Source organism: Protomyctophum bolini (assembly GCF_963924005.1).
Source record: "Protomyctophum bolini genome assembly, chromosome: 3".
In the NCBI taxonomy this organism is placed as follows: domain Eukaryota; kingdom Metazoa; phylum Chordata; class Actinopteri; order Myctophiformes; family Myctophidae; genus Protomyctophum; species Protomyctophum bolini.
In genome coordinates this window covers 45,928,218-45,942,130 of record NC_137864.1, presented here as the reverse complement: position 1 = coordinate 45,942,130, position 13,913 = coordinate 45,928,218, and positions in this window count along the sequence as shown.

The window sequence follows — 13,913 nt, the reverse complement described above, 5'->3', positions numbered from 1 at the left end:
TTTGAAAAAAAAAGTTAGCCTCGTTTCTCATCATTTTGGACCATGGGCTATAGCCCATATCGTACGGCATACTATAGCGCGCCGTTTTTCATCATTTTTGAGGATTTGAAAAAAATGACGAAATGACAAAAACGATGGGTTATAGCCCATGTTTTTTGAAATTTTGAAAAAAAAAGTTAGCCTCGTTTCTCATCATTTTGGACCATGGGCTATAGCCCATATCGTACGGCATACTATAGCGCGCCGTTTTTCATCATTTTTGAGGATTTGAAAAAAATGACGAAATGACAAAAACGATGGGTTATAGCCCATGTTTTTTGAAATTTTGAAAAAAAAAGTTAGCCTCGTTTCTCATCATTTTGGACCATGGGCTATAGCCCATATCGTACGGCATACTATAGCGCGCCGTTTTTCATCATTTTTGAGGATTTGAAAAAAATGACGAAATGACAAAAACGATGGGTTATAGCCCATGTTTTTTGAAATTTTGAAAAAAAAGTTACCCTCAATTCTCATCATTTTGGACCATGGGCTATAGCCCATATCGTATGGCATACTATAGCGCGCCGTTTTTCATCATTTTTGAGGATTTGAAAAAAAATGACGAAATGACAAAAACGATGGGATGGGATGGGATGGGATGTTTTTTGAAATTTTGAAAAAAAAGTTAGCCTCGTTTCTCATCATTTTGGACCATGGGCTATAGCACATATCGTACGGCATACTATAGCGCGCCGTTTTTCATCATTTTTGAGGATTTGAAAAAAATGACGAAATGACAAAAACGATGGGTTATAGCCCATGTTTTTTGAAATTTTGAAAAAAAAAGTTAGCCTCGTTTCTCATCATTTTGGACCATGGGCTATAGCCCATATCGTACGGCATACTATAGCGCGCCGTTTTTCATCATTTTTGAGGATTTGAAAAAAATGACGAAATGACAAAAACGATGGGTTATAGTCCATGTTTTTTGAAATTTTGAAAAAAAAATTAGCCTCGTTTCTCATCATTTTGGACCATGGGCTATAGCCCATATCGTACGGCATACTATAGCGCACCGTTTTTCATCATTTTTGAGGATTTGAAAAAAATGACGAAATGACAAAAACGATGGGTTATAGCCCATGTTTTTTGAAATTTTGAAAAAAAAAGTTAGCCTCGTTTCTCATCATTTTGGACCATGGGCTATAGCCCATATCGTACGGCATACTATAGCGCGCCGTTTTTCATCATTTTTGAGGATTTGAAAAAAATGACGAAAGGACAAAAACGATGGGTTATAGCCCATGTTTTTTGAAATTTTGAAAAAAAAAGTTAGCCTCGTTTCTCATCATTTTGGACCATGGGCTATAGCCCATATCGTACGGCATACTATAGCGCGCCGTTTTTCATCATTTTTGAGGATTTGAAAAAAATGACAAAATGACAAAAACGATGGGTTATAGCCCATGTTTTTTGAAATTTTGAAAAAAAAGTTACCCTCAATTCTCATCATTTTGGACCATGGGCTATAGCCCATATCGTATGGCATACTATAGCGCGCCGTTTTTCATCATTTTTGAGGATTTGAAAAAAAATGACGAAATGACAAAAACGATGGGTTATAGCCCATGTTTTTTGAAATTTTGAAAAAAAAGTTAGCCTCGTTTCTCATCATTTTGGACCATGGGCTATAGCCCATATCGTACGGCATACTATAGCGCGCCGTTTTTCATCATTTTTGAGGATTTGAAAAAAATGACAAAATGACAAAAACGATGGGTTATAGCCCATGTTTTTTGAAATTTTGAAAAAAAAAGTTAGCCTCGTTTCTCATCATTTTGGACCATGGGCTATAGCCCATATCGTACGGCATACTATAGCGCGCCATTTTTCATCATTTTTGAGGATTTGAAAAAAATGACAAAATGACAAAAACGATGGGTTATAGCCCATGTTTTTTGAAATTTTGAAAAAAAAGTTACCCTCAATTCTCATCATTTTGGACCATGGGCTATAGCCCATATCGTATGGCATACTATAGCGCGCCGTTTTTCATCATTTTTGAGGATTTGAAAAAAAATGACGAAATGACAAAAACGATGGGTTATAGCCCATGTTTTTTGAAATTTTGAAAAAAAAGTTAGCCTCGTTTCTCATCATTTTGGACCATGGGCTATAGCCCATATCGTACGGCATACTATAGCGCGCCGTTTTTCATCATTTTTGAGGATTTGAAAAAAATGACGAAATGACAAAAACGATGGGTTATAGCCCATGTTTTTTGAAATTTTGAAAAAAAAAGTTAGCCTCAATTCTCATCATTTTGGACCATGGGCTATAGCCCATATCGTACGGCATACTATAGCGCACCGTTTTTCATCATTTTTGAGGATTTGAAAAAAATGACGAAATGACAAAAACGATGGGTTATAGCCCATGTTTTTTGAAATTTTGAAAAAAAAAGTTAGCCTCGTTTCTCATCATTTTGGACCATGGGCTATTGCCCATATCGTACGGCATACTATAGCGCGCCGTTTTTCATCATTTTTGAGGATTTGAAAAAAATGACGAAATGACAAAAACGATGGGTTATAGCCCATGTTTTTTGAAATTTTGAAAAAAAAGTTAGCCTCGTTTCTCATCATTTTGGACCATGGGCTATAGCCCATATCGTACGGCATACTATAGCGCACCGTTTTTCATCATTTTTGAGGATTTGAAAAAAATGACAAAATGACAAAAACGATGGGTTATAGCCCATGTTTTTTGAAATTTTGAAAAAAAAAGTTAGCCTCGTTTCTCATCATTTTGGACCATGGGCTATAGCCCATATCGTACGGCATACTATAGCGCGCCGTTTTTCATCATTTTTGAGGATTTGAAAAAAATGACGAAATGACAAAAACGATGGGTTATAGCCCATGTTTTTTGAAATTTTGAAAAAAAAGTTAGCCTCGTTTCTCATCATTTTGGACCATGGGCTATAGCCCATATCGTACGGCATACTATAGCGCACCGTTTTTCATCATTTTTGAGGATTTGAAAAAAATGACGAAATGACAAAAACGATGGGTTACAGCCCATGTTTTTTGAAATTTTGGAAAAAAAAGTTAGCCTCGTTTCTCATCATTTTGGACCATGGGCTATAGCCCATATCGTACGGCATACTATAGCGCGCCGTTTTTCATCATTTTTGAGGATTTGAAAAAAATGACGAAATGACAAAAACGATGGGTTATAGCCCATGTTTTTTGAAATTTTGAAAAAAAAAGTTAGCCTCGTTTCTCATCATTTTGGACCATGGGCTATAGCCCATATCGTACGGCATACTATAGCGCGCCGTTTTTCATCATTTTTGAGGATTTGAAAAAAATGACGAAATGACAAAAACGATGGGTTATAGTCCATGTTTTTTGAAATTTTGAAAAAAAAAGTTAGCCTCAATTCTCATCATTTTGGACCATGGGCTATAGCCCATATCGTACGGCATACTATAGCGCACCGTTTTTCATCATTTTTGAGGATTTGAAAAAAATGACGAAATGACAAAAACGATGGGTTATAGCCCATGTTTTTTGAAAATTTGAAAAAAAAAGTTAGCCTCGTTTCTCATCATTTTGGACCATGGGCTATAGCCCATATCGTACGGCATACTATAGCGCGCCGTTTTTCATCATTTTTGAGGATTTGAAAAAAATGACGAAATGACAAAAACGATGGGTTATAGTCCATGTTTTTTGAAATTTTGAAAAAAAAGTTAGCCTCAATTCTCATCATTTTGGACCATGGGCTATAGCCCATATCGTATGGCATACTATAGCGCGCCGTTTTTCATAATTTTTGAGGATTTGAAAAAAATGACGAAATGACAAAAACGATGGGTTATAGCCCATGTTTTTTGAAATTTTGAAAAAAAAAGTTAGCCTCGTTTCTCATCATTTTGGACCATGGGCTATAGCCCATATCGTACGGCATACTATAGCGCGCCGTTTTTCATCATTTTTGAGGATTTGAAAAAAATGACGAAATGACAAAAACGATGGGTTATAGTCCATGTTTTTTGAAATTTTGAAAAAAAAAGTTAGCCTCAATTCTCATCATTTTGGACCATGGGCTATAGCCCATATCGTACGGCATACTATAGCGCACCGTTTTTCATCATTTTTGAGGATTTGAAAAAAATGACGAAATGACAAAAACGATGGGTTATAGCCCATGTTTTTTGAAAATTTGAAAAAAAAAGTTAGCCTCGTTTCTCTTTTGGACCATGGGCTATAGCCCATATCGTACGGCATACTATAGCGCGCCGTTTTTCATCATTTTTGAGGATTTGAAAAAAATGACGAAATGACAAAAACGATGGGTTATAGTCCATGTTTTTTGAAATTTTGAAAAAAAAGTTAGCCTCAATTCTCATCATTTTGGACCATGGGCTATAGCCCATATCGTACGGCATACTATAGCGCACCGTTTTTCATCATTTTTGAGGATTTGAAAAAAATGACGAAATGACAAAAACGATGGGTTATAGCCCATGTTTTTTGAAAATTTGAAAAAAAAAGTTAGCCTCGTTTCTCATCATTTTGGACCATGGGCTATAGCCCATATCGTACGGCATACTATAGCGCGCCGTTTTTCATCATTTTTGAGGATTTGAAAAAAATGACGAAATGACAAAAACGATGGGTTATAGTCCATGTTTTTTGAAATTTTGAAAAAAAAAGTTAGCCTCAATTCTCATCATTTTGGACCATGGGCTATAGCCCATATCGTACGGCATACTATAGCGCACCGTTTTTCATCATTTTTGAGGATTTGAAAAAAATGACGAAATGACAAAAACGATGGGTTATAGCCCATGTTTTTTGAAAATTTGAAAAAAAAAGTTAGCCTCGTTTCTCTTTTGGACCATGGGCTATAGCCCATATCGTACGGCATACTATAGCGCGCCGTTTTTCATCATTTTTGAGGATTTGAAAAAAATGACGAAATGACAAAAACGATGGGTTATAGTCCATGTTTTTTGAAATTTTGAAAAAAAAGTTAGCCTCAATTCTCATCATTTTGGACCATGGGCTATAGCCCATATCGTATGGCATACTATAGCGCGCCGTTTTTCATAATTTTTGAGGATTTGAAAAAAATGACGAAATGACAAAAACGATGGGTTATAGCCCATGTTTTTTGAAATTTTGAAAAAAAAGTTACCCTCAATTCTCATCATTTTGGACCATGGGCTATAGCCCATATCGTATGGCATACTATAGCGCGCCGTTTTTCATCATTTTTGAGGATTTGAAAAAAAATGACGAAATGACAAAAACGATGGGTTATAGCCCATGTTTTTTGAAATTTTGAAAAAAAAAGTTAGCCTCGTTTCTAAACATTTTGGACCATGGGCTATAGCCCATATCGTACGGCATACTATAGCGCGCCGTTTTTCATCATTTTTGAGGATTTGAAAAAAATGACGAAATGACAAAAACGATGGGTTATAGAACTTATAGCCCATGTTTTTTTAAATTAAAAAAAAAAAAGTTAGCCTCGTTTCTCATCATTTTGGACCATGGGCTATAGCCCATATCGTACGGCATACTATAGCGCGCCGTTTTTCATCATTTTTGAGGATTTGAAAAAAATGACGAAATGACAAAAACGATGGGTTATAACCCATGTTTTTTGAAATTTTGAAAAAAAAGGTTAGCCTCGTTTCTCATCATTTTGGACCATGGGCTATAGCCCATATCGTACGGCATACTATAGCGCACCGTTTTTCATCATTTTTGAGGATTTGAAAAAAATGACGAAATGACAAAAACGATGGGTTATAGCCCATGTTTTTTGAAATTTTGAAAAAAAAAGTTAGCCTCGTTTCTCATCATTTTGGACCATGGGCTATAGCCCGTATCGTACGGCATACTATAGTGCGCCGTTTTTCATCATTTTTGAGGATTTGAAAAAAATGACGAAATGACAAAAACGATGGGTTATAGCCCATGTTTTTTTAAATTTTGAAAAAAAAGTTAGCCTCGTTTCTCATCATTTTGGACCATGGGCTATAGCCCATATCGTACGGCATACTATAGCGCGCCGTTTTTCATCATTTTTGAGGATTTGAAAAAAATGACGAAATGACAAAAACGATGGGTTATAGCCCATGTTTTTTTTTATTTTGAAAAAAAAGTTAGCCTCGTTTCTCATCATTTTGTACCATGGGCTATAGCCCATATTGTACGGCATACTATAGCGCGCCGTTTTTCATCATTTTTGAGGATTTGAAAAAAATGACAAAATGACAAAAACGATGGGTTATAGCCCATGTTTTTTGAAATTTTGAAAAAAAAAGTTAGCCTCAATTCTCATCATTTTGGACCATGGGCTATAGCCCATATCGTACGGCATACTATAGCGCACCGTTTTTCATCATTTTTGAGGATTTGAAAAAAATGACGAAATGACAAAAACGATGGGTTATAGCCCATGTTTTTTGAAATTTAGAAAAAAAAGTTAGCCTCAATTCTCATCATTTTGGACCATGGGCTCTAGCCCATATCGTACGCCATACTATAGCGCACCGTTTTTCATCATTTTTGAGGATTTGAAAAAAATGACGAAATGACAAAAACGATGGGTTATAGCCCATGTTTTTTGAAATTTTGAAAAAAAAAGTTAGCCTCGTTTCTCATCATTTTGGACCATGGGCTATAGCCCATATCGTATGGCATACTATAGCGCGCCGTTTTTCATCATTTTTGAGGATTTGAAAAAAATGACGAAATGACAAAAACGATGGGTTATAGCCCATGTTTTTTGAAATTTTGAAAAAAAAAGTTAGCCTCGTTTCTCATCATTTTGGACCATGGGCTACAGCCCATATCGTACAGCATACTATAGTGCGCCATTTTTCATCATTTTTGAGGATTTGAAAAAAATGACGAATTGACAAAAACGATGGGTTATAGCCCATGTTTTTTGAAATTTTGGAAAAAAAAGTTAGCCTCGTTTCTCATCATTTTGGACCATGGGCTATAGCCCATATCGTACGGCATACTATAGCGTTCGAGTTCGAGTAATAGTACAACTCTAATAGTATTACTTATAATAATGTAATTAAAGATAACTTCATTCAGATTTATTTATTTTTATTTCATTTTCCAGATTTTTTTTCTTCTTTTTTTTAGATTTTCATTGGTGGGCCAGTCATAATGAAAATAATTAAAGTTTATTTTATCAGCGATTGAATAGAGTACAGTGGCTCAACACTGCCATCTAGTGGAAACTGGAAAGCAAGACCCCTATGTGTAGTTAGTACTATGCATAATTATGTAGTTGTATTGCAGCCTTGCAGGGCTACTCAACTTAAGATGGTTCAGGGGCTACTCAGCAAAATTCTAAAATGTTAGATAGTGTGTTTTTTGATACCTTCGTCTTTTTCAAGCGAGCAACATTGAATAAAACTAGAAAACTTAGACAATAGGCTCTCGAAACGAATAAAGCATGGACATGGTAGCCTATCCTGTGTGTTTATTTTCAAATTAAATGTAGTCGTTCTCCTGTTGCTATTCGCCCCTCATTTTCTCGAGAAAGATAATTAATAGGCTGACCTTTGGTGTTGAATGCACACACTGTCTGCTGCCAGACTGTTTGTCTTATAGTGGGCGGCTAGAGGGTTTATGGTGGTGGAAAGTAAATGTACTCAAGTAAGGCCTACTGTAGTACTGTACTGTACTTAAGTAAAATTCTGAGGTACATTTACTTGAGCATTTCCATTGTGTGATGATTTGTCAATTTTTGTTCATGTCAGAGACACATTTTGTACTTTTTACTCCACTACAATTATTTGCCATGGCTTTAGTATAGCTACTTTGCAGATTCCAATTAATCATTCAAAGCACACATTAGCCACTGGAGCCCTATTTTATACTTTAATACCAATATTTCCAGAACTTTTCTTGTAAGAGTAAAATATCTGCTGGTGCTGGAATGGGATAGAGGTGTTTGCACATCTGATGCTTACGATAGAGGTGTTAAATCTTGCCACTCACGTTAGGCTACCAGACAGCAGAATTCCTGCCTGTTAATGGAAGAATAAGACCTGAAATGACCATTCGTCTTCATTCTTTGCCATCAAACTCCTCACACTTTTCTGTCACAACTCATGCCCACCTATAAACCAGCTGTATAGTCACATTTTTCCACATCTAAAATCACTTAATTAAGTCTGGTTCACGAGAGTAGGCGAAAAAGATAAATGGCTTAATCTGTAAAAAATATATATACTCTCATCCGTTTCATTAATAAAACATTTACGTTTTAGTCTGCCAGTTAGCAACACTCCAATAATAGGCCCGGGTCCCTTCAAAACATTCAACTTTTTGAGCTTGCAGAGCTGATATTTTTGATACTTTTGCTGGCTGGCAGGCAGGCAGACAGCTACTCATAGACAGGCAGACAGACAGACAGCTACTCATGGAGAATTGGACAGGCAGGCAGTCAGACAGCTACTCATAGACAGGCAGACAGACAGCTACTCATGGAGAATTGGACAGGCAGGCAGACAGCTACTCATGGACAATTGGACAGGCAGGAAGGCAGACAGCTACTCATAGACAGACAGACAGCTACTCATGGACAATGGACAGGCAGGAAGGCAGACAGCTACTCATAGACAATTGGGCAGGCAGGCAGACAGCTACTCATAGACAGACAGACAGCTACTCATGGACAATTGGACAGGCAGGAAGGCAGACAGCTACTCATAGACAGGCAGACAGACAGCTACTCATGGACAATTAGGCAGGCAGGCAGACAGCTACTCATAGACAGGCAGACAGACAGCTACTCATGGACAATTAGGCAGGCAGACAGCTACTCAGACAGGCAGACAGACAGCTACTCATGGACAATTGGACAGGCAGGCAGGCAGACAGACAGCTACTCATAGACAGGCAGGCAGACAGCTACTCATAGACAGGCAGACAGTAAGACAGCTACTCATAGACAGGCAGGCAGACAGCTACTCATGGACAATTGGACAGGCAGGAAGGCAGACAGCTACTCATAGACAGACAGACAGCTACTCATGGACAATTGGACAGGCAGGAAGGCAGACAGGTACTCATAGACAATTGGGCAGGCAGGCAGACAGCTACTCATAGACAGACAGACAGCTACTCATGGACAATTGGACAGGCAGGAAGGCAGACAGCTACTCATAGACAGGCAGACAGACAGCTACTCATGGACAATTAGGCAGGCAGGCAGACAGCTACTCATAGACAGGCAGACAGACAGCTACTCATGGACAATTAGGCAGGCAGACAGCTACTCAGACAGGCAGACAGACAGCTACTCATGGACAATTGGACAGACAGGCAGGCAGGCAGACAGACAGCTACTCATAGACAGGCAGGCAGACAGCTACTCATAGACAGGCAGACAGTAAGACAGCTACTCATTGACAGACAGACAAATAACTACTCATGGACAGACAGACAGACAGACAGACAGGCAGGCAGACACTGTCTGCTGCCAGACTGTTTGTCTTATAGCGGGCGGCTGGAGGGTTTATGGTGGTGGAAAGTAAATGTACTCAAGTAAGGCCTACTGTAGTACTGTACTGTACTTAAGTAAAATTCTGAGGTACATTTACTTGAGCATTTCCATTGTGTGATGATTTGTCAATTTTTGTTCATGTCAGAGACACATTTTGTACTTTTTACTCCACTACAATTATTTGCCATGGCTTTAGTATAGCTACTTTGCAGATTCCAATTAATCATTCAAAGCACACATTAGCCACTGGAGCCCTATTTTATACTTTAATACCAATATTTCCAGAACTTTTCTTGTAAGAGTAAAATATCTGCTGGTGCTGGAATGGGATAGAGGTGTTTGCACATCTGATGCTTACGATAGAGGTGTTAAATCTTGCCACTCACGTTAGGCTACCAGACAGCAGAATTCCTGCCTGTTAATGGAAGAATAAGACCTGAAATGACCATTCGTCTTCATTCTTTGCCATCAAACTCCTCACACTTTTCTGTCACAACTCATGCCCACCTATAAACAAGCTGTATAGTCACATTTTTCCACATCTAAAATCACTTAATTAAGTCTGGTTCACGAGAGTAAGCGAAAAAGATAAATGGCTTAATCTGTAAAAAAAAAATATACTCTCATCCGTTTCATTAATAAAACATTTACGTTTTAGTCTGCCAGTTAGCAACACTCCAATAATAGGCCCGGGTCCCTTCAAAACATTCAACTTTTTGAGCTTGCAGAGCTGATATTTTTGATACTTTTGTGTGATACTGTAGATTATGTAAATATATTTTATTTTTATTCCCAATTAAATCGATTTGTTGCTCTACAAGTCACTTTCATCATGTTCGGTTACTTACTTCATCAAGTATGTAGGGCAGTGATACTCAACCTCAGGCCCGCGGGCCACATCAGGCCTGCGGGACCATTATGACTGGCCCACCAATGAAAATCTAAAAAAAAGAAGAAGAAAAAATCTGGAAAATGAAATAAAAATAAATAAATCTGAATGAAGTTATCTTTAATTACATTATTATAAGTAATACTATTAGAGTTGGACTATTACTCGAACGAAAATAAAAGCTTGGGGGGGGGGGGAGATGCAATGCAAATGAAAGACATATACTGTGTATCCCTATTCCCTGACATAATTTTATAGCTAAACGGAAAGAATTCTATTTTATTTGAATGATGAAACCCAGCTGCCATTAATAGTTGGAAATGGAAATTGCGGAAATTGCGGAAATGGTGGAAATGGAAATTGCGGAAATGGTAATTGCGGAAATTGCGGAAATGGAAATTGCAGAAATGGAAATTGAGGAAATTGCGGAAATTGTGGAAATGGAAATTGCGGAAATGGTAATTGCGGAAATTGCTCTTCACTTATAGCTATCTATTTTCAGGTAGATTGTTTTATTTTACTCAGTCAGCCATATCACTACTCATTTTTTTTCATGAAAAAGGTCATAGCTGGGTAATCTATTTTCAGGCAAATTGTGTTTATTGTATTTTATTTTACTCAGCCATAACAATTTATTTTCTGTTAACCAACTTGCTGGCTGGCAGGCAGGCAGACAGCTACTCATAGACAGGCAGACAGACAGACAGCTACTCATGGAGAATTGGACAGGCAGGCAATCAGACAGCTACTCATAGACAGGCAGACAGACAGACAGCTACTCATGGAGAATTGGACAGGCAGGCAGTCAGACAGCTACTCATAGACAGGCAGCTACTCATGGAGAATTGGACAGGCAGGCAGACAGCTACTCATGGACAATTGGACAGGCAGGAAGGCAGACAGCTACTCATAGACAGACAGACAGCTACTCATGGACAATTGGACAGGCAGGAAGGCAGACAGCTACTCATAGACAATTAGGCAGGCAGGCAGACAGCTACTCATAGACAGGCAGACAGACAGCTACTCATGGACAATTAGGCAGGCAGACAGCTACTCAGACAGGCAGACAGACAGCTACTCATGGACAATTGGACAGGCAGGCAGGCAGACAGCTACTCATAGACAGGCAGGCAGACAGCTACTCATAGACAGGCAGACAGTAAGACAGCTTCTCATTGACAGACAGACAAATAACTACTCATGGACATCCCAAGGTAGTCCTGACAGATCTGGACTATGTGGATGACATCGGCCTGCTCTCCGACAGTGTGGAACAAGCTCAGGAACTCCTGAACAGTGTGGAGCTGGAGTGTGCCAAAGTTGGCCTTAGGCTAAATGCCAAGAAAACTGAGGTTATCACCTACAACATCTCACCGGAACATCCACCTCTCACAACAGCAGGAGGCACGGTGCTGAAGGAAGTCAAGGACTTCAATTACCTGGGCTCATGGGTCAACTCAACCGAGCAAGATCTGAAAGTGAGGAAGGCACTTGCACGGAGGGCCCTGAATGGCATGAACAGTGTTTGGAACTCCAATCTCCCCCGACAAATCAAACTCAGCTTCTTGGAGTGGAGTCTGTTCTCCTATACGGCAGTGAATGCTGGACCCTGAAGCCAACCCTGGAGAAGTCCCTTGACGGGTGCTACACCAGAATGCTGCGTGCAGTACTTAACATCAGCAAGACTGTACATGTCACTAACATGACTCTGTATGAGGGACTACCGAGGGTGAGCCAGAAAATAGCAGCCAGGAGAATGAGACTAGCAGGACACTGCCAAAGGCATCAAGAGCTGCCAGCCAGCAAACTGGTGCTCTGGGAACCAACACACGGGCATCGATCACGAGGACGCCCCGCACTAACATACGTGGATGTACTCAAGAGCGATGCAGGAGTGCAAAGTATACCAACGAACTGGCCGGATGTATGGAGAACCGAGATGACTGGAAACGACGATGGAGGGCTCGTCTGAGGACGACCTAGAGAGAGACAGACAGACAGACAGGCAGGCAGGCAAAGAGCTACTCATGTTATGTTATTATGTTATTATAACAGCTACTCATGTTATGTGCAATAATTTGTGCAGTTATGGAAACAGCTCTTTGTGTTTATGCAAGAAAATGTAACACACTTATTTATTTACATATTGTGTGCATAATATGCACATTGTACTTTGATACATTTTGCGAAAATAAAGCAATTGAAAGAGAGAAGTTATCAAGTATCATTAATGTCGTAATTTTATCTACTGGCCCCTGGCCCCTTGCCATTTTTGTAATGTGGCCCACAGGTAAATCTATTTGAGTATCCCTGATGTATAGGGCATTAATTTATAAAAACAAATAAAAAGTAACACACACAAAAAGCTATAGCGATAAGAGTGTTCTGTCCGACAGCAACAATAGATTGTATGTAGGAATTATGTAGAAAGACAAGCAGACAAGCTAAACAACAAAGATAATACATTTAATAGTTTCTCTTTTAGGGCAATGCGAGATACAATGTAAACATGTACAAGATACAAAAAAGGAAGAAAACAAAAAGATTTACTAAAGTGAAATGTCAGAAAGGAAACGCCCAGTTTTCAAAGGGAATGCGCATGTACAAAATGTTTTCAAAGTAAATTGATAAAATGTTGATCATTTTTATTTAATTCCAAAGCACAGTATAGTACTAGTAGCCAATAACCGTAATGTTTTGTTGTGTATACGATTCAATAATTCTCCTCACCATGCAGCTGCAGAGAGTCCATTCCTCTTCAGCCGTTATAGCAGGGCATTGCTTCTGAAAACAAGGACTTCCCCAAGAGTTCAACAGAATTATCACCTGTAAATAATGGTCATTTTAAAATGAAAGAAAGATTAAACAGAATAGAGGAAAAAAAAAACAAGAATAGCACCTCCTATTGGTCCAACTCGAGGCATGTGGTTGTTCATCACAGAGTTGACGTGCTGGTAGAGAGGATCTGAATCAATATTTGTCAAGTCTGTGGTCATCGGTTTGTGGCTCGAGAGCAAAACGAAAGGGTGGTGTTGATACTTTAAAGTTCTTGTCAAGGTGTTGCATGGCTGAGTTTTGGCACACTACTATTTTTTGTACAGTTATGAACGTCATTCCGCCAAAGGTTATGCTTTCTGAGGGGTTCACGTACTAGAGGTTAAAGCCCCCCCCCCAAAAAAAAAAAAGTCCATGCATCCGGGTCTACTGCCGATCAGGTCAGCACTATCGACAGCCAACAACTCTGGAAGCCCAAATCTCCAGGCTTGCAACTCAGACATTCCCCATACACTGTATGTATGGCATACAGAGATGACAATGGCTTTTGATTGGAGTATAGCTGTGGCTGTGCGCTAAACGACACTCTGGGATATCATTAGAATGTTTAAGGTTAATTATTTAAGACACACTATTGTGGTAATTAGAAATGGAAATGGAAATGGAATGGAGAGAGAGAGAGAGAGAGAGAGAGAGAGAGAGATGGAGC